Raw genomic sequence first — 22503 nt, forward strand, 5'->3', positions numbered from 1 at the left:
GGTGCTTATTTCCTATAAGAGGCTTTCTCCTGCATGTGGTGTGTGTGTGTGTGTGTGTGTGTGTGTGTGTGTATGTGTGTGTATGTATCTATATATGTCTGTCCTCACCGTCACTGGGAATTACCTTTTTAGTGAATTGATTGAGTTTTAAAGAACTCTGATATTTTCCTCCAGGGATCTCTTCTCTTTCCCTCTCTGTGTATCTTTCTGTCTCTCTCTCTCTCTCTCTCTCTCTCTGTTTCTCTCTGTTGGGTTCCCTGGTGAACCAGTTAATTCCTTGAAAGCTAATGTTCATATCTGAGGTCTTAGAGCTGCCTGGTTCTGTCTGGTTATGTCCACTTGCCATCAGTAGAATTTTGGGCAACAGCAAGATTTGTTGACTGATCCATACAGCTGCAGTCATTCATGAGAAAGAACTGATATTTGTATGAAAGAATGAAATACGTTTGTATGAAAGAATGGTCTTTTCCAACTTCTTTTTAGTTTTCCTGGCTATTTGCACTAACTACCCTAGCTATGTGGTGATAAATGTACATAATGGCTTAATCTTAGAACATCCTTAGAAAAAGGATTTCAAAGCAAACTAGTAAGAACAAGGACAAGTATTTAAGAATAAGTAAAACAATGGTGGACTTAGGAACAGGAGTCAGCTACTCAAAGGTGCCTATAATATTGGCTTTAAAAATGTTTTTGGCTCCTCAATGTCAAGGTAAAAATATTTTTAGAAATCAAAATATTTTAAGGAAGTGGTTATTTTGTCTGAATTTCAGTTAAGGACATTGAGCTGTTTCTACTTAACTTTTATCGTATGAATTGAGGATTAATGTTCTTTTAAAACTGATCAAAGATGTTTGGGTTGCCAAATGATTGTATAAATGAATTTAGCATAGCAAGGTTCTTCATGTGTCTTGTATGATGAATTTACTGCAGCAACTATCTTTGTTTTCTTAGTTTTCATTCATCGTCCATTCTCTCAAATGTATTTGCATTATCTACTACTGAGCCATGCAAATAAATGAACTTTGTCAAATAAGAGGCACATAAAAGGAAGGCAATCTGACAAAAACATGATGAGCGGAGAATTATTCTACTTACTGTTTTCCTTGATGTTATGTCTTCTGGAGCTTCACAAACCCTTGCACTTGCTTACATTATTTGGCAACATATTAATTTAAATTTGTTATCTTTATCTAGTTTTTGTGTCTTCTTCCTTTGTATTTGCCTTGTCTTATTCATTAAGCTGGAATTGACTTCAAGGGACTTGGTTTTCCTGGGGTTGAGAGAGCCAGCATTCTATGGAATCATGGGCTGCTTCCCTGTTGTATAGTGAGTGACAGGCAGAGCACACACTGCTGTTGTTATTTTTAACTAGGATGATGAATTCCAGAAGTTATTATCCTATGTGGGATATCCTCCTATCCACCCTATCATCAAGTTTCCCATCTCTATTGCCCTTGAGAGGAAGAGCAAGAGGCAGTCCTGCACTGAGCAGCTGAGTTATTCATCTCAGCTAGAGAATGGGACCACAGAGGAGATAACTGTGCAGTTGTGTAGAGGACAAAAACGTTTGAGACTAATGGAAATGGGAGGACAGCACTGGTGTCAGTCCGAGACCAGAGGTCTAGATTCTTGTTAGTCGAAACATTGCATTTCTGTCAAATCTTTGCAAGCACTCAACCTGTAAATGGGTCTTTACACAACATCAAATCATGGTGGAGAAGCGCTGCACTTATTTATTACTTGCCCAATTCTGTCACTGTTAATTCTTATCTAACAAGTGTCTTTGGAAAGCATGGAGCAAAAATAAGTGAGGTAAAAATGGGAAGATTCTTTTGTTTTTCTTTTTTTAAAAGATTTTATTTATTTATTCATGACACACACACACACACACACACACACAGACACACACACACACACAAAGGGAGAAGCAGTCTCCATGCAGGGAGCCTGACGGGGGACTTGATCCCAGGTCTCCAGGATCACGCTCTGGGCTGAAGGCAGGCGCTAAACCACTGAGCCACCCGGGCTGCCCAACATGGGAAGATCCTTGAAGAAAATTCACAGCCAGTGGCAGCTACACTATTTGACAAACTTAAACTCTCCTGTCTTTACCAATATAAAGTACAGCAGATTTTAAGTTTTAATTTGCATTTTTATTCTTGGGAAATTTTACTCTCCCTTGGCCAGATCCTCATTTATTTGCTCGCTCTAATCTTTCCTAGAACAACCATATTTTATAGCAAGTAGAATGCCTGGTTAACCAAAGCTGCTAATCCAAGGGGAAGAGTTCCAGCAGGAAGCACTTCTAGACTCAGTTAGAAATAGACAAAATGAGCAAAGAAGCAGACTGGCTGAGCAACTTTTTGGCTAATACTGTTGGAAGCAACACTCACAACCAATTTACAGCTTTGCAGAGTTTGGGTTTTAAAGCAATCTTCGTCTCCTCACTCATTAGTAAGGTTCTAGGGTTAACAACTGGGGTGAGCCTTCAGGGTACATGTGGGTCAGTTCCAGAGGCAAGACTCTATGTGCTAAGAGTCATCTACCAATATAATACAAAAAGCATAATTTTTAACATTTTAAATTGTATCTCTTTAATTTGTAATAGCTACTAACTGCCTTCTCAGTCAAGGGCATTCTAAAAAGAAGTATACAGGGGCTGGACTATTGTAATGGGCAATTTCTCAATTTAATAGCAAGACGGCTCTTTTGGAGTAGGCTGAGTTGAAATACCCCAAAATAAATTAGAAAGATGTAATTTCATTGTCAACCTCACTTTTAATTGTTTAATTATTTTTCATACTTATAAAATACACATAGGATTAAATTTTACTGTCTTAACCATTTCTCTGTGTGCAGTTTAGTGGCATAAAGGACATTCACATTGCTGTGCAGCCATCATTGCCATCCATCTCCAGAACCCTCTGTATCTTGCAAACTGAAACTCTGTTCCCATTAAACAACTCCCCATTCCTCCTAACCCCCCAGTGCCTGGGAAGCACCATTCTAGTTTCTTCTCTATAAATTTGGGTGCTCGACGTAACCCATATAAGTGACATCACAGTATTTGTCCTTTCTGACTGGCTTATTCCACTTAGAATAATGTCTTCAAGTTTCATCCATGCTCCAGCATGTGTCAGAATCTCATTCCTTCTAAAAAGGTGGAATAATACTCTAGTATGTGTGTATGTTACATTTTGTTTATCCACTCATCTGTCTGTGAACATTTGGGTTGCTTTCACCTTTTGACTATTGTGAATGATGATATATCCACTTCGTTTTGAAAAGAAAAGTTCTCTGCATCCAAAAAGGTACAGTTTGATCACAGTGTTTCGTGGTGGATTTGAGGATAGCAAAATCTGTTGAAAAACTGAGATCCAGATACAGTGTGTTGAAATCATAGACTCTTTCTTTCTTTCTTCTTTCTTTCTTTCTTTCTTTCTTTCTTTCTTTCTTTCTCTCTTTCTTTCTTTCTTTCTTTCTTTTCTTTCTTTCTCTTCTTTCTTTCTTTCTTTCTTTCTTTCTTTCTTTCTCTCTTTCTTTCTTTCTTTCTTTCTTTCTTTCTTTCTTTCTTCTTTCTTTTCTTTCTTTCTTTCTTTCTTTCTTTTTTTTTTCCTTTCCACAAAATATTCCCAGAAACCTTTATATGGTGCAGAATATCCAGTCTTTCAAGATCAGCATTTTTGAATCTACTAATTATGTCTGTTTACAAGAGAAAGGTGACTGCATTATCTCCCACAATGGAGTGATACGTGTTCCATTTGCCAGTGATATTTATGGGGAAGACTCTGTTCCAAGGATTTGGGGTTTTATGAGATCTTCCTCGACGGGATGCCTTTTAATTGCTTGAGTTATATTAGTGCTTGAGGTAAGATCCTTTTCTCAAGTGTCCAACCAAGCCCCCCTGATCAACCCTCCTCAAAGCCACAGTAAAATTGGCATGCTTAAGTAGGGCAGGAATGCTAACATCTCAGATCTGAGAGAGGTAATTTGGTCCAAAATGCACTCCAGTGATGTTTATGTTTCAGATAAAGTGCTTACAACACTGTCGCTGCCCTTTTGACCCCCATTTCCTTGTTCATGTGCTTCTAGGAGAAAGTGATACTTAAATTCAAATCCTTACTTTTATTAGCTCCCAGAGTGAACTAGGGTTTCAGTCCAGTCTTATCTCTGGTATAAACATCCTGCTACCATTCATATCTTAGGGAAAATGATTAAATACATTCCATCAAGGGAACAAATGGAAGCTCATCAGAATCTCTTCTTCCCTGCCTCCCTCAGTCCTCTTTCCTTCCTTCCTTCTTTCCTTCCTTCCTTCCTTCCTTCCTTCCTTCCTTCCTTCCTTCCTTCCTTCCTTCCTTTTATTCCTTCCATTCTTCCCCCTCCCCTTCTTCCTTTCTCTCCTTTCTTTTCAAATTCATGAACAAACGTGTTGCAAACTGAAGGCAAAACATTTTCACGGTTTGCAATATGACAGAGTACAGTCTGCAGCGGTTGCTGTGGAGAGGAGCAGCATTTGAGGTGGGAGCGAGGGAAGGGGAGTGAGGATTGGAGTCCCAGCCCTGTGTGTAGAGGCTATGTCTCAGGCTCGATGCTTCTGTGAGGAAAGCATCTTCATCTCAGCCATAAGGATTGGAAAAACACTATAACTAACTGCAAAACAAAGCAGAGAAGATGCACTTCTCAGTTGTCTTAAAAGAAAAATCTGCATGAGCCTTTTGAGATTTATGATTTCAAATAAGAAGGATCACACTTTCTGTCATTGGCTCTATTCCCCTAACTCCTTATCACCTGAGTATATCAAGTGAAGAGGTGTGAATGGAGAGGGAGGATAGCTTCAGGTCACTTAGCTGATATAGCCTCTAAAGGCATGAGGAGAAATCTTAGGTTGAGGCCAAAACGCAGTTAAAGTTTATTATCTGGGAGAAGGCTCATTCAGGTCAGTTCAGTAGTGAACCTTTTATTTATCTGAGGATATTAAAGTGATTTAGACAAGCAGGTTAAGCAGTTCACTGAACCAGAATTCTGAACATAGTTAAATTTCCATTCCATAATAAAACATATCTGTTTCTTTGACAGAAATCAATGAGCTAATAAATGTGAAAGCATGAAGTGAACTGGAACAAAATGCTATCAAATAATTGTCAGCACCCAGCACTCAATTGACACTTTTCACATTAGAAGTATGAAATGAGGAGCCAGCAGCCTCTCTACAAGTGGATCATCACAAAACCCTATATACCTAGAGTGATGCATAAATTATATCCAAAGATAAGGGGCCTCATGAAATAAGGACTGCCAGGATCTTACTGTGACCTTGTGAGTCCTTTTATTTCTTATTACATAGCAATATTCATTATTCACTTGAACAAAGGAAGAGTCATATGTTTGGCTTTGGGTAGCAGGGGAGTCTCTTATGTGACCAGAACTTTCTTATTTTCTCCAACTGTGAATATTTCTTGTGTTAACATCTGGACATAATCTCTGCACATTTAAAATAGTTTCGCTGTTTATGTCTAATAAAAATGTCTGATCAGTAGAATAAACAAAAATGATATTAAGAATGTAAATGGGAATTTAGTAGAAGATAGGAAAAACAAAGATCACATAAATCTTATTTTATAGAACTGCAAGAACAGTACACGTAAATTGATAGAGGTGAAGTTGCTTCAGACTTTTAGAGTGCAGTGGAGCTGAGTGCATCTAACCTGAGAACAGTTTTCTTTTTTCTTTTTTAAAAGATTTTATTTATTTATTCATGAGAGACAGAGAAAGAGAGAGAAAGAGGTAGAGACACAGGCAGAGGGAGAAGTAGGCTCCATGCGGGCGCTAAACCGCTGAGCCACCTGGGCTGCCCCAGTTTTCTTTTTTTAAAGATTTTATTTATTTATGTTAGAGAGGGGGAGGGGAAGAGAGAAAGTGAGAGAAAGACTCTCAAGCAGACTCCCTGCTGAGCACGGAGCCTGCCGCAGGGCTCATAACCCTGAGATCAGGACCTGAACCAAAACCAAGAGTCAGACACTCAACTGACTGAGCCACCCAGGTGCACCCCCTGAACGATTTTAAAGCAGTGACTCCATTTATAGGCATGCTAATTACATGAAATCTTTATTATCAGAATCAGAATATCTCACTTGGATGCCTCTGTCTAAAACCACTTACAGGCTTTCACCTGTTCTTGGCATAATGACAATTTCTGGAAACGGCCATTTACTCATGTAAAGGACTCTACTACATGCTGTAGGTGCAAATGTCTTATTTAACTTCCAAATGGTAATTAGTGTCCAAAACAGAGAATAACTGTTCTGTAATGAATTGTTTATCTGTTTACATATCTATTTCTGAGGTGAGTTGTTATAGTGAAAGTTTCCTTCTAGATTATAAATCTTTGCCAAAGAAAATCATGAGATGTTTGAACATAGAATGTTTGGCAGTTCATACCAGAAAGCCAGATACTTCAAACATTGCCTGATAATGACAGTATATTTGAAGTAAATGAACACTCAAAACTTAGTAGTCTAAAAGAACAACAATTATTGAGTGTCTCTTGTAGTTTTCTTGGATCAAGACATTATAAATGGTTTGGCTGAATGATTCTGTTTCAGAATCTCTTATGAGTTCTGTGAGGATGAATCTCATGAGGATGTTGGTCAGGCTGCAGTCATCTGAAGGTTTGACTGGAGCTGGAGGAGTGCCACTCATATGGCTGGCAAGTAATGGCCAACTGGTAACAGGTTTCAGTTTCTCATAATGGGGTCCCATCCAGAGGTGGCTTGAGTGTCCTCACAGGTTGGTGACTAGTTCCCGCAAAGCAAGTGGAAGTTGTGATGCTCTTTATGATCTTCGGAAGATTCGGAAGTTATACACTGTCACTTTTATCATATCCTGTTGATCTCCTGGCCAGCCTTGTTTTAATGAGGGAGAAGACAACTCAAGAGCATGAGGACCAAGAACCAGGGGTATGTGGAAAGTATCTTGGAGGGTGCCTATCATTATAGATATGTTTTTTCAATAATTAATATATGTATATGATGCATGCCCATCATGTATATGCCCTGAATGAAAAGCATTGTATATAATAGGCTTATTGTAAATATATGTTGAATAACTTCAGTGAGATATTTACTTGAACATTTAATCCATGAAGAGTAAAAGTGGATACTTTATCAATAGTAGTTATTTGTTATTAGAATCTGAACTTAACTCTATATGCAAAATTAGACCTTTATAAGCATGTTTAAAATACTGAAGGGCAGACTCACCAGGAAGGCATTTATGCATGCCTGGGAAAGACTTGGAACCTCCCCCCATCAGAGGGATGAGTTTGACCAAGGAAATAAGTGAGCTTAAGGGCCAGTCTGATACCTGGCTGTGTCACTGATTTCCATCCTGAACTCTAGATTTTTTCTTTTAAATTTTTAATCCCAAGTACAAATAATATGATAGTATTACTTCATGTTGCACTTACTTGACTACTAAGGAGGTTGATCATTTTCTTCATGGATTTATTGGTTATATCTAGTTTCTCTTCTGTGAAATTTCCAATCATAGCTTTTTGCCCATTTTTCTATTCAATTGTTTGTCTTTTTATATCAGTCTTCCTTGCATGTTTTTGCAAACTCTTCCTTAACTTTGTTATGTATACAAGTCTATAAATGGATCTTATTGTTCATATTTTGCTAAAAATAGTCCATTTTTAGATTTATTAACATAAAATCGTATATTCTGTCCTATTCTAAATTATCTCTTCCATTTATCAAGTCCAAAATGCTTTACATTTTATTAATGCTCCTTAAAAATTTGTTAATTTTTCTTCCATTTCTTTACATTTACTTATTTATTTTATTATTTTGGGGATGAGGGAGAAGGACAGAGGGAAAGGAAGAGAAAGAATATTAAGCAGGCTCCACATCCAGTGCAGAGCCAGTCATGGGGTTCAATCTCACAACCCTGAGATCATGCTCTGAGCCAAAATCAAGAATGGGATGTTTAACTGACTGAGCCACCCAGCTGCACTTTAAAGACTTCTTGAGTGGATTCTTACTTTATTAGTGTTTTTTTTTCTGATGAATGTATTAAGATTCTAAATGTTTCTGAGAGTCACTGTGATGACGCCTCTAAAGTTTGAGTATGTATTGTTCTCACTGACATTTATTTCTAAATGATGCTTAATTTCCATTTTTAATTTTCTCCTTTTCCTAAAATTATGCATAGAGAATACTTTTTAAATTGAGTAGGGATATATTTGAAAACTGTTCTTTTAATGACTATTTTTAGTTTTATAGCATTATAAGTGGAATGTGGCCTCTAAAATTTGGCACTAGGCAATATTTTCTTTGTGGACTTATTAATGGTTGGTCTTTTAAAAATGTCTAACAAATATTCAAATATGATTGTGTTCCCTAGTAGTCTCCCCTCTCTGCATTCTTAATTTCTTTAGTAGAACTAAAGTGGCTCTTGAAGTTTCCCAAATATGCCATGCTTTTTGGCAGCTTTGGGGGCCTTTACTCAGACATTTGCTATTCCTGCAATGTTCTCTTTCATACCCTTAATGTGGCTAACATCTATTGTCCTTTATGGTCATTTTAGAAAACATAGCCTGTGCAATTTCTATAAACTAGTAACTTCAAATGCTATTTTCTCTACAAAGGATTCTCTAAAATTCCTCAAGACTATACTTGGTCTACCTGTGAGACCGATGGGCTCTCACGATGGGCTCTCCCCTAACGTTCCACTCTTCATCTTCTGCATATGGTACTTGAATGTCTACTTGACTTTTTGTCTTTAGGCTACAGACCACTTTGGAGTAAGGGTATTATCTCCCTTTCGTTCCAGGGTGACTGGCACCTAGGAGGTGGTAAGTATGTGTTGAATAACTCAGGAAACAAAGTAACTGCACAGATCATGAAAGAGATCTGATATTAGTATATAACAGAGAGCTACTGAACATTTTCTCCATGCCAGATATTGTGTTATGCATCATGCATATATATAACCTCTAATCCTCAAAAGACAAGTGTCTGAAAGACAAGTGTCTATTCAATGTAGATAGGAAAACCTTAGGTCAAAGAGATAAACCATTATTGATGAAAAGTACATGTGTTGCTTTAAAGGGCATGAAAATAATGGAGAATAATGAATATCACAAAGATTAAAGATCGCTGATGGAGTGACACCAATGAAAATGATGGAGAAACACCAAAACACTGAGCAAACACTGTCACATTCAATTTTCTCAGACATTTGGAAAATTGTCAGAGCCTTACACTGAAAAGAAGACTGAATAAAGAAAGAGGCAACCCATAAATAGTGTCAAACCTCAGCATGCTCTATGGTGATAATTAGACATTGTAACCCAGGATAAAATAGCAGGACCTGGCCATCGTGTATTGGCAGAAACCTGGAGAATGTGTGTGAGTATGGTTTCTGAAGACCAAAAATGAAGGAATATAACACTGAAGGTCTGTGGTGAAGAAAAATCCTCTTAAGGAGGCAGGAATCTATTCATAGAGCATGTTTGTTGTCCACTACATCTGGAGTAGGAGCTGGCTGAAGTGAAGAGCTGTGCTGATTTATGGGGCACTTGCTAATGGTTTGGCTGAATGGTTAGAAACTTTGAAGAAATAAAAATGGAAGATGGGTGACAAATATAGGGAAGAAGTATGTGGATGGATATTTCAGAATATACATAGATTATGAAGATATTTCTGTCTCATATAAATGCTAAAAAGAATGTCTACCATGGAGGAGACCCTTAAGTAGACAAAAATAATGTCATTGTGAATGTCAGTCAGCCTCTTTCTCCAGCCAAACCAGTTTTTGCTTAATAGAGCCATGAACAGAGTGGCCATGATGGTAGGAATGTAGGCCATGTATCGACCCAACATGAGCTTTCTCTTACCAAGGCTGACCTTGTTATCCTTAACCTGAAGCCTAATCTGCCAACATTAGAGATCAACACTGAGTTCCCAATATGGCACCATTCCTGGGTACCACCCTGCCACCTAGTGGCAGATTAATTACATTGGCCCTCTTCCATTATGGAAGTAACAAGGATTTGTCCTTACAGACACAGACAAATACTTTGGATATGGACTTGTTTTCCCTGCCAGTAGTATTTTCTCTAACACCACTATCTGTGGACTCACAGAATGCCTCACCCACCATTCTACATAGCATTGCATCAGATCAAGAAATGTGTTTCACAAACCAAGGTAGGGCAACGATGGGCTCATGTCTGGAAATCAACTGGCCTCACCATATACCTCATCATCCAAAAATATTTGGCCTATTTAAAAGATGGAATGGCTTACTAAAGATTGATGGTGTTGGGAAACAGCACTCTGAAAAGACAGAGTTTTGTTTTACGGTATGTAGTCTGTGCTTTGAATCAGAGGCCATTGCCTGGTATGATTTTTCCCATAGCCAGAATCAACGGGTGAAAGTGAAAGTGGTTACTCTCACTATTGTAACCCATTGCATAATTTTTGCTTCTCATTTTGACATCTGTGAGCTCTGCTGAATTACCACAAAGGGGTAATGCTTCTACAAGTGGATATGATGGCTCAACAACAATGGTTCCACCAGATTGGAAAATCAGAATTCCACCTAGTCATTTTGGGCACCCTATGCACTGGGGAAGAGAAAGTGGGAGGGATATGCTTTAAAGGAGCAAACCTACTGGCTAGAGTGATTGATTTTGATTACTCAGGATAAGGAGTAAACTTGGTTGCTACTATACAATAAAGACATCCAATAATAAAAGTTAATGGAAAACTACATCAAGTGAAAATTGGCCAGGTGCCTGAGTACTCAGAAATGAAGGTTTGGGTCGTCTATCAAGTAAAGAACCTAGAACAGCTGAGATTCTGACTGAGATTAAAGGAAATAGGGACGTATGAGATGATAGATGAAAGATGCCATGGATATCAACTATGACCTTGTGATCAGTTACAGAATAGAGGACTGTAGTAGCTTTGAAAACATTCTTTATGCTTGTTATACAATATGCTTATTCGCATATGTTAATCATACTTTTCCTTTCCTCACCTTCCCACTAAAAAAGTTCATATATGAGTTATTGGAGGCTAGCAGATTTATTGGAGTAGTGAATCAGTGGAGTTTAGGTAGCTAACAATTATAAATCAACTTAAACTTTAAAAAATTCAACTTAAATTTAGTAAGACAGTGACTAAACTTAGGGAGTGATTAACATAGCCGATGATGGACACAATGACTATTGGGACTATGTGTCTTCCTACTTGGGGAAAGAGTGGGAACTTCTTTGTGAAAAGGATAGCTGTGTCTTGCTGCTGAAGGGTTTGAACTTGTATAGAAGAATACAAGAGATAATTGAGTAGCAAAGGATGTGAACTGTGTCAGTTTTCAATTATTTGTCTCTGGTTTCTGAATATACCTTCAAATGATAGAAATACTTAGTATGATTTTTTTGAGTTCCAACAATTTCATGCTTTGGGTTACTTTTAACCCTCACTATGGCTTGGCTAATAGTCAATATATTTTCATTTGCGCATTCCTGATAACTCCAATATCCTAAAATAAAATTTAGATCTTTTTCATATACTTTTTTTTTTAACCATTCCACATCCAACAAGCTGCTTGTTCCTTTAGTGCTATATCTTGAATTCCAATGCCTTAAATGGAGCATGTAGTTCTCTAGTCTTGAGAACTTGAGACAGTAACAGTCAACACAAGGCCACTTCTTCATTCACAATAGCATTCCTCATGCCTGTCTTTTTCTTTTAAGAAAGATAGATAGGCAGCAGTTAATTCTTCCTTTCTTTTTTAAGAATTCAATGACCAGAGTCCATCTCTGTAACATCAATATTCAAAGTTGAATACCTGATATAACAAGGCAAATCATGAGGCCTTCAGAAAATGATTTATCTTTTTCCATATATGCGTTTAGTTTCACATTACTATCTTTGATTAAAACCCACAGTGCTATCAACAAAGACACAATACGAAATTGGCATTTTACTGCATGAGAAGATGGCCAAGTCTAAGTCTTCATAATACTCAGCCATTATTTTAATGAGAATATATTAACTTATTTCCATTCCAATGTATGCAAAAATAAGATGCAAAATAGTGATTGCTATGAATCCTACATTTTAATTTTTTAAGTTATTTTTATTTTAGAGAGAGAGTGTGTGCACACAGTGGGGGAAGGGGCAAAGGGAGAAGGAGAGAATCCTCAAACTTATTCTCTGCTGAATGCAGAGCCTACAATGGAGGGTTCAATCCCAGGACAGGAGATCTTCCCCAAGCCAAAATCAAGAATCAGATGCTCAACTGACTGAACCACCCAGGCACCCCAGTGATTACTGTGAATTCTACATTTTAATTAGAGTCCCTATAAGCTGGTAACTTGGGGGAAAAAACTAGAGAATTTAACAATTTCCACATTACTTAGGTACTTAACCTAATTGCCCTTTTCCTTTGCTAATTTTCTCATAGACAAACTTCCCTGGGGACTTTCCTTAAAGTGAATCCCATCACTCAATTTGTGAGCTTCCCTAAAACATTCTAGGAAAACACAGTGTCTTGTCGATATTTAATCTAGAATTTCCAGATGTTCAGACTTCTAACCTAATGTGATAGTAATGCATCAGTGCATTCCTGTATATGTGTGTAGGTGTGCACCTGTGTAATGAAGGGGGCATGTGAGAGATGAAATACAAAAATTTTTATAATGATCTCACAACAATTAAATATGGAAAAATAGTAACTTTAAAAAATGAAGGTGGTATCTTTAAAATCCACTTGAAACCACATTAATAATCATGAATTCAGTATTTTTCAAGATAATAGTCTATTGAGGGAGTGATAGAAAATTACATTTAAAAACCTTTGCTCCCCAGATCTTGAGAAAAGTTTAATAATAGACACATAGGTTGTGAAGTGACAAGGAGCAGTCTTCCTCTAAATACATCCACCCCTTCCTCTGGCATTATGCTACAAGAGGTGTTTATTTTAGTCCTGGCTGATCTTTTTTTTTTTTTTAAACTTTCTTTTTTTTTATTTAACTTTATTTTTATTTATGATAGTCACAGAGAGAGAGAGAGAGATGCAGAGACATAGGCAGAGGGAGAAGCAGGCTCCATGCACCGGGAGCCCGACGTGGGATCCGATCTCGGGTCTCCAGGATCGCGCCCTGGGCGAAAGGCAGGCGCCAAACCGCTGTGCCACCCAGGGATCCCTAGTCCTGGGTGATCTTGACTTAGAAGTTAAAGTTACAGATAGACCATACTAGTGATATGACAAATAATATCTGGAAATAAAATTGATAGAGGAGTGTAAATAGGTTTTGTTGAATATATTAATAAATTGTAGCCCTTTATAACTAGGTTCAAAATTACTGGATACACCAGTATTTAATAAGATAGTTTTTGACATTTCAGAGGAACAGCTTTTTACTTAAATGTTTTGGCTCTGAGACAGACAGATAGGCAGGAGTTATGGAGACAGGGATGTGAGAGCATTTCTATTAGGAAAGACATAGTAGAAAGGCAAAAGAAAAAATAATCAAAAAGGAAAAGAGACAATATGTAATGGATTGTTAATTTTGTTTCATGCATTGAGACATATATGTTTTTTATTTTTATACATGAAATAAATCTTTTTCACCATAATTAACAACCACTTGTGCATAGGCATTGATCGATGAAAATGTTGTCCATTAAAAGCAGCATTATAGCTTATATTTTTCTCATCTGCAAAATGATTCAATCATATTTGTCTCCCAGGGAAGTTTGAGGATGGAATGAAACCCAGTATTAATCAAATGAGGCAAGGAAGTCATGCTTCAGTTTCATAGCCTAGGAAACCCCTATGCATGTCTCAGTAAACATGAAATATCACCCCATAAGATCACATTGAACACCCACCAGAATGGCTAATGTGGTTCAGAATATGGAGTATCTGGAGCTCTCATATATTGCCTGCCAGAGTATAAAAAAGTGCAGCTTTCTTTGGAAAACTTATAACAACTATATACTCTGGAACACCTGAATATATATCAAAGAGTTCATGCACCTACAAAATAACTTGTACAAAAATGTTCATAGTAGTCTTAGTCATAATAGCCAAGTATTAAACATGTATCCATCAACAAACAAATACCATTGACAGAAGAATGGAAAGACAAACTGTGATATGCTTCTGCAATTAGATGTAACAGAGCAATAAAGAGAACAAACTTGGGATAGATGCAACAACATGGATAAATAAATCTTAAAAAATTAATGTTGAAAGACAAGCCAGTCACAGGGGTGACAGGAGACAGAGTGGTGGTTGCTTGAGTCTTGAGGGTGTTATGGGGATTGACTGGGATGGGGTACAAGGAAACTTTGTGGGGTCCCTAGAAATGTTCTATATATTGATCAGAGTGACAGTTATATGGGCATATACATTGGTCCCACATTCTAGAACTTTAGTACTCATAGATTTGTGCATTTGCTATATGTAAATTATACTTTAGTAAAGTTCTATTATCTAAATAAATGAATGAATGGATAAACTAATAAATACATACCATCTATTTAAAAATACTTGCTAATTGTACTACAACTAACTTCTAATTATTATTATTTATTATTATTATTATTATTATTATTAATGTTTTTCCATACTAGATGCCAAATGTCTATGCCATATCCAGTTCGGTGAGGGTGGCTTAAGTTAAAAAAGGAAGGTAATAGTCTCTAAGGTTCAACTCAATACAATGAGCTCTAGAGGTCCACTGTGATTGAATCCAGGCTCAGTTCTTTGCTGACTCTGAATTTAGGCAAGTTTGCCTAAGTTCACTAAACCTTCATCCCCATTCTTAATATATGAATAATAATTATACCTGCTGCAGTTTTATGAGGATTAAAACATTTGTAAGCTAAACTATCACATATGAAACGATACCTATTATCTATCATTTTTATTTTCATCATTAGAATTCTTGCTCAGGGTGCCTGGGTGGCTCAATCAGTTAAGCATTCGACTCTTGATTTCGGCTCAGGTCACGTGACTGAGCCCTACATCATCAGGCTCTGCTCAGCACAGAGTCTGCTTGGTATTTTTTTTCTCTCTCTCTCTCCCTCTCCTTCCCCCTGATCGCACACACACACTCTCTCAAATAAATAAATAATAAATAAATAAATAAATAAATAAATAAATAAATAAATAAAATCTTATAAACAAAAAAAATAAAGTGCTTGTTAATTTTTGACAGGTTATGTTTAAAATGGAATTTTATTTTATTTTTAAATATTTTATTTATTCATTCATGAGAGACACAGAAAGAGAGGAAGAGACATAGGCAGAGGGAGAAGCAGGCTCTCCACAGGGAGCCTGATGTGGGACTCCATCCTAGAATTCCCGGATCACGACCTGAGCCAAAGGCAGACGCTCAATCACTGAGCCACCCAGGTGCCCCAAATATGGAATTTTAACTTAGTTTTTGGTATTACATTTTTATAGCCTTGCCAAAGTCCTTTTATGTTTTTTTAAAGAGGTTTATAAAAAATCACTTTCAAATTAGTTTGTGTTATCTTCTGATTACTATTTATGGTTAATTACCCTGGTGACTGGTTGCCTTTTCTGAAGGTTGGTATAATCAACATGATTAGTATAATCTCCTTAGAAATTAAATAAGATTTTACTAAAATGCAGCTTGAAAGGAGAAACTTTATTGTATCCATGGTTATAGCCTTCTATTATGCACATGGCCCAGTGTATAGTACATGCATTCCTAACAAATGAATTGATAATTTAATATATCTGGTAAATAAAAACCCACTCCTTAGCCCTATAACATGCCTAGACTCTCCCCTTGTGAAAATGAAAAAGGACACAATTTCAAAAGACTGCTAGTCTATATATTTCCCTCAATGTATGAGAACTTGCTAAAATAAAAGTCTCAAAATAAGATAGACTTTGCTTCCAGGTAAATAGTTTTATACCTGGATCAGAAATTATTTTCTTTGAGGCATGTGGGTGGCTCTGTTGGTTAAGCTTCTGACCTTCAGCTCAGGTCATGATCTCAGGGTCCTGGGATGAAGCCTACATCCTCAGGCTTCCTGCTCAGTAGGAATCTACATCTTCCTCTCACTATGCCCCTCTGCCCGCTACCCCACTTATGTGCACAACCACTCTCCCAGCAATAAATAATTAAAAACTAAAAAAAAGAAAGAAAGAAATTATTTTCTTTGGATGCATGGGACTTTGGATGATCACAAGACAGCAACAGTCTTGAGAGTGTGTGGGCATGACTGGAGGTTACTAGAGAGATGTGAGCTGGAGCTAAGTGGAGAGAGAGAGAGAGAGAAGGGGGGAAAAAACCCAAAAACTCTATTACCAGTGGCAGCAAGTCAGAAAAGGGTGTTGGACCAACTTCTGGGCTTCTACAAATTTCTGTGAAGTTTGTCAGATTATTTTTCCACAAGTATTGTAGTTGTTTGAGTGGAGCTCAAAGTCAAAACCACTCTGTTGCACCTCTGACACCCTGGCTTTTATTTACTTCTTTCCCTGTTTTGATGTCAATGGAATTTTATCCAGTTCTTTACTTCCATAGCAGATGACAAAATCCAGACTTGAAATACAGCCACAGATTAATGTGGAAGAGTTCTGGATTAAATATCCTGTCAAAAAACATAATTGAAATGTTAATTCTGTGAAAGTATTTGGACCGATGAGTCACAAGAAAAATAGGCTGAGTTGTGAGATATGTTAAAATAAGAAAATGTTTGTTTTCACTGAATGGAAACTAGAATGGAAAGGAAAGGTCATGGAAAGTAGTTTTAAGAAGCAAATATTTATGGAATTAGTTTTTATACTGTAAATAGGGAAAATAATTACAAAATCAGATTGTGTCTATACCTCTTCAACCCACTTGTTCATTCAGGGAGGTAGTGTCTTCCTACCTCCAGTGGCATTGGAGAATGTGTAGGGGTGTTTATTATTTAACAAAATGGGGAATACTACTGGGATTGAGGGTGAGAGACTGTGTGTATGTTTGAGATGCCAATTTTTCTTTCAAAATGCTTATTTTTTTCTCATCTCATTTCTACTCATGGAGAAATATGGTATTATGGGAAACAATGTTACACATAGCTTTGAAAATGATACTGAATATAGTCACAAGGAAACCAGCATACAGCCTAAACTGAGTCATTCTGCAAAACAAATAGCATGTACTCTTCAGTAATATCAATTTGATGAAAGAAGGAGAAAAGTAGGGACTGATGCAGATTGAAGGAGAATAGGGAGACATATCAGCTACATGAAATGTGTGATTTTATGCTGGATTCTGAGCCATTATGGGGATAAAAGACAGTATTGGAACAATTGGTAAAAGCCGAATTTGGATTATATATGAGATAATAATATTACAACAATGCCAGATTTCCTAAATTTGATCATTGTACCAAACGGAAAATTGGGAAAAAAATGCCCTTGTTCTTGGGAGATATATGCTTTTTATATAAAACAAAATCAAATATTTAAAGCCATAAAAGTATATGAAGGCATATATTTTTGAAGCATATAAGATATATGAAGTATTTAAAGACAAGGAGTCATGGTGAATTCAACTAAGTCTCAAATGGTTCAACCCACAGAACCTAAGATTGGATATATTGTAAGTTGGTATCCACAATGATACTGAGATCTATATCCATACCTATATCTACTTATATATGGAGTAAAACAAGTTGAAAAAATAGTAACTGTTTGCAACTTTAGGTGAAGAATATATGGTATTTCATTGTTTTCTTCTTGGAACTTTTTCTGTAAGTTTAATTTTATTTTTAGTAAAAAAGTTTTTTTAAAGGAATGAGATCGGGAGATAACAGCTTTGTCTAAGGGCTGCAGGGATACTGAGAGTGTAAATCAGCTTCTGAAACAGGACAATTGCAATGTCATGTATGACATATGATGGTTTTAATTAAATAGACTTTTGAAATATACTACTGACTAGAGCAGTCATATTTCTGAGACCCAAAGAAGTGACTCAATGCCAATGTTTAAAAAATGTCCTTAGAGACAAGTCTATGTGACCTGAACACGTCATTAAAATTCATTTTTAAGATAATAAAGGTGATTGTCTTCCACCTTAACTAAAATAACAACAACATGATTGAATTTTTCAGTTTCTGAAATGCTGTTGGAAATTATGTAGCCTATAAAACCAATCCAGAGTACAGAGTTGAATTGAACCAAACTTGGAATTAACCTGGTACTATCTGCCCAGTGTAGACACAACCAGACCTTCTGGATACATTTTGATTCATGGTCAGGGTATTACTGTTTTGTGGTTAAATATGAGAAAAAAAGGTCATAAAAACAATTTATAATCACTCTATCTCTTGCTCTCTCTTTCCCACTGCATGAATGCTCACATGAGCATGTGCTCTATGCTTTTATATACTGGTAAAAGTATATTTGAAATGTCACTGTCACTTCATGCTTTTTGTTGCTTGGGGGAGTACCTATATCACTTGTAACTTTTGACTGTGTCCCTGAGATGTAGCCTTTGCAGTTAAGGGTAATTGGCAGTTAGAATACACTTTGTTCTGTATAGTGTTAAAAAATGGACCCCTTTGTTTGGCCAACCTTCATGAACTTCCGTTTACTTCAATGGCAAATGAAACATTTGTGTAAGAAAGAAATATTGTCTTCAATGGGAAATGCATTCCATGTGTGTTATATTTCATAGTATGACAGATTTTTCTTGAGCTTATACTATTTTTATTCACAGTATGAATATATGCCTTTTTTGAGGCTCAGTATTTTAAGGTAACCACGATTTGTATTTGTGGGAAATAAATGATAAATATTAAATGTTTTTATAGTTAAATACTATTTTAACTCATGTTCTCAATAAAACACTTCTATCCTTTTTACATGAAAATAACTTGAACAATTCCCTTTTGAATAAAAAAAAAATGCCTGTTTTCATGAGACAGAGGAATGGGAGCTTGAGGATGGAAGATGAAGCATCGTGTCAATGTCCATATCCTATCACTCTTGTGAATTTTGCTGATTAAAGTCACTTTGTCTTTCCCCCATTACTCAGCTAGTGATATTACACGGTCCATGATTCCAGAGGGACATGGCTAGTGGTGTCTCTACGTGGTCTGACATACTATTTGGAGAATTTCTGAGCCATGGGGCAGAGTCCTAGAGACTGATATTTGCAGTGAGAATAGAAGTCTTAAAGTTACATATGTCCCAGGAGAGAGGGTAGCTGTTGGAGTTGAGAAGGCATTGATTAGCTATTAAGAGATAGAACCCCAGAATTTATAAAGGAAGGAAAAAAGTGAGAAACAAGGAGCAGACCCACTTTGATACCCTAAGAAGATTTATGGATTCTGTTCTTGGAGATGCATGTGCATGCACATGCTGATTGGAGAATTTGCAGGTATCCGAGGACCCGATGTTTGCAACCTCAACAGGTGACGGTGTGGTAGGTTGACAGAGGCCTTTGGCCTTTCTTCCTCCCCTCTTTTCTTTCTTATGAAGCATCAGCATCTTCCCAGTCATTTTAAGAAGTCAACCTTTTAGCCGTTTGGGACTCTTTTTAAGTACAGTAATTCCATTGCCCTAAACATAAACCCTTTGACACATCCCCTGACAGTAATCCATTCCTTGCAGAGCTTAGGGGCCTAAGCAGCCACAGAATGTTTTCATTATAGAGCTCTGGGCTTCCTCTTGTCTGGAGCTTTAAGTACCGATGTTCAGCCACTTAACAAAGACCGCATTGCGATCTTGGCCAAGTTTGTGACAAGGGAGTATAGTGTCCTGGGCTTATGGTCAGGCTGTATCTAAGAAATCTTGGATTTAATGTTTGCCCTTCTTCTTTTCAACTCCACCAACCCCCACTAAAAATATTCTGAACCTATTTTCTTAACTATTTCAATATAAGTCTAGAAAGTTGAACACCACCGCCCAGAGGGAGGCCAGCCTTTGTATATATTCAACCATACGTGAGGAGAGTATCTAGTGTTCAGAGATTCTGTGTGTATCTCCAAGATAATTTCTATTTATGTATCTGTGCTTTAACATTTCTTGTTCCCAGAGATTTGCATTCATAATGTAGTCCAGGACCAGCAGAGCCATCTCCTGGAAGATTGTTACAAATGTAAAATCTCAGGTAATGCACCAGACCTGCTGAATAAGAATCTGCCCTTTAACAAAATCCACATATGATTCTAGTGCATTTTAAAGTTTGGGAAGGTCTGGTTAGTCAAAGCTTCTGAATTACTTAGCTTATGAAGTAGTTATCTAATACATTTTTCTACACACAAATAACTAGATGACTCAGCATAAAAGTTATTCTGATAAATGGATTTTTTTCATTTTCTCCAAATTTATTTCAGAAACTGTTTTGTAACTTTTTTGGTCAAACTGTTGAAATAAGTCAGAAAATATTTTATCCATTAGCCATGAATCTTTCAGAAATAAGGCTCCGATAATCCTGACTGAAAAAAAAAATACTCAGCATATAGGATTGTGACAGATATTTGCATTATGACTAGTGCTTTATATATTTATTCTAAACAAAAACTATATGATGTGAGTCTCTCATATTCCCCAAATGAACACAGGTAGCCTGATGAGGTTATGATCTTAGAGCACAGCACTCAGTAAGTCCCTACTCTGGGATGTCTCACTATGGATCTCCTCCTCTTTTTCCATGGGAGACAATTCAGAAAAATAGGAAGACTTTAAGTCTAAGCCATCATCTAGAGCAGGTTTCTCAACCTTGGCAATATTGACTTTTGAAGCTAGATAATTCTTTGGTGTGGGGAACTATCCTGTGTGTTGTAGAATATTTAGTAGCATCCTAGATCTCTACCCATTAGATGCCAGTAGCAAGACACCCACATCTCACCCTTCCTCCACCTGCCCCCTTGTCTTCTCCCCTACCACCCCCACCTTCCACCACTGTGAAAACTAAAAAGGTCTCCAGACAACGCGAAATGTCACTTGGGGCTAAAAGCCCCTCTCTTTGGGAACCACTGGCTTAGAGGTATGTGTAGTTTTACTTATTCCTAGCTTTAATCTGATTTTTCTCTGTTGTGCAAGTCTTGCTTATGAGACTGCCTCCTCTGGTTAGTTTAAAGTTCCAGATAACTGAGGCTTTAAGACTTCCACAATTGCTGTCAGTTTGTTTTCTCTGTTTTCTTAGAGTTCTATAATTTCACACACAAAAAAACAAACAAGCAAGCAAACAAAACCACGTTCGTCTTCTGCTTAATTATCCTGGTAGATGAGCTCACAAGTTTAAGATTCTTATTGTTCTTCAGTGGTTGCATTATGAGCTTGGCCAATAGAAATATCAAGAGATACTCATATCATGAAGACAGTTCTAGTTCAGTAGATTAACAGGAAGGCTTGTGAGCCCACAGGCCTCTCCACCACTTCCTAGCTGTGTAATCCTAGGTAAGTCCCTTCCACTCTGCTTTCTCTGTGAGATGCAGTCTTACCTGATAAGGTTCTTGTGAGGATTAAATGAGATGTTCCATTGATACTTAGAATGGTATCTAACACAGAGAATATCAGAATATCATATTATTATTATTCCTTTGGGTATTACCTGTACTTCAGGGTCTTGTCGAGGACAGAGGAGGTCTAAGCTCTCTCTCCTAAACATATGCTCTGTGTATTTAAAATTTTATTCAGATCAAAGTAGCAGCCCATCTTTTACATATTTAAATTGTGTAACATATTCAGCTTCCATCACAGAAATTTCTGTATAGGAGATAAGAATATCAGAGAGACTGTGAGCTGATTGTTAAATTGGCTACTCTTGATTCAATTCATAAAAAAGTTCAAAAGTGAACCAAACTAATCAGTGTGAGAAAGGGTTACTATTGGTGCTCTGAGATGGCGGTAAATTGAAGGGAGCCCAGCACAGTTTCTGGAGTATTTGCATTCCATTTCTTTTGATCTGGGAGTTGGTTACAAGAAAGTGTTCAGTTTGTCAAAATCCATTAAACTATTCATTTATGATTTAGGCACCTTTCTTTATATATTATACTTTGGTAAAAGTTCAAACATATGCACAGATCAATTGTAGAAAAATAAAATCATTGTCACACACCTAACAATATTGTTTATGAAAAAGGTAAATACTCTCAGCGATACTTCATTTTTGTTATTTTGTTGCATTATGGTTCCTGCATTATTCCAGTGGCTTTCTAGGGAGGCCTGATTTCATAAACTCTGTCTGTGCTTGTGTCATAAATATGGGATGGGGCATGAAAAGAAGTTATTATATGGTTGTTTACATTCACGTAGCCAAATACAAACCTGAATTTTTTTTAACCCAGACATAGTATTGAGAAGTGCTACTTGGATGACTTCAACTGTATTTTTAGTTGCTCGTGCTATTGTTAATGTGAAAAATATAAAACTAAATTATAGGTCCCCCTATTTTCATTATGGGACAATTTTATAGCTGTCAAAAAAGTTGTATTTCACACTTCC

This window comes from Vulpes vulpes, chromosome 14 (assembly GCF_048418805.1).
Source record: "Vulpes vulpes isolate BD-2025 chromosome 14, VulVul3, whole genome shotgun sequence".
Lineage (NCBI taxonomy): Eukaryota > Metazoa > Chordata > Mammalia > Carnivora > Canidae > Vulpes > Vulpes vulpes.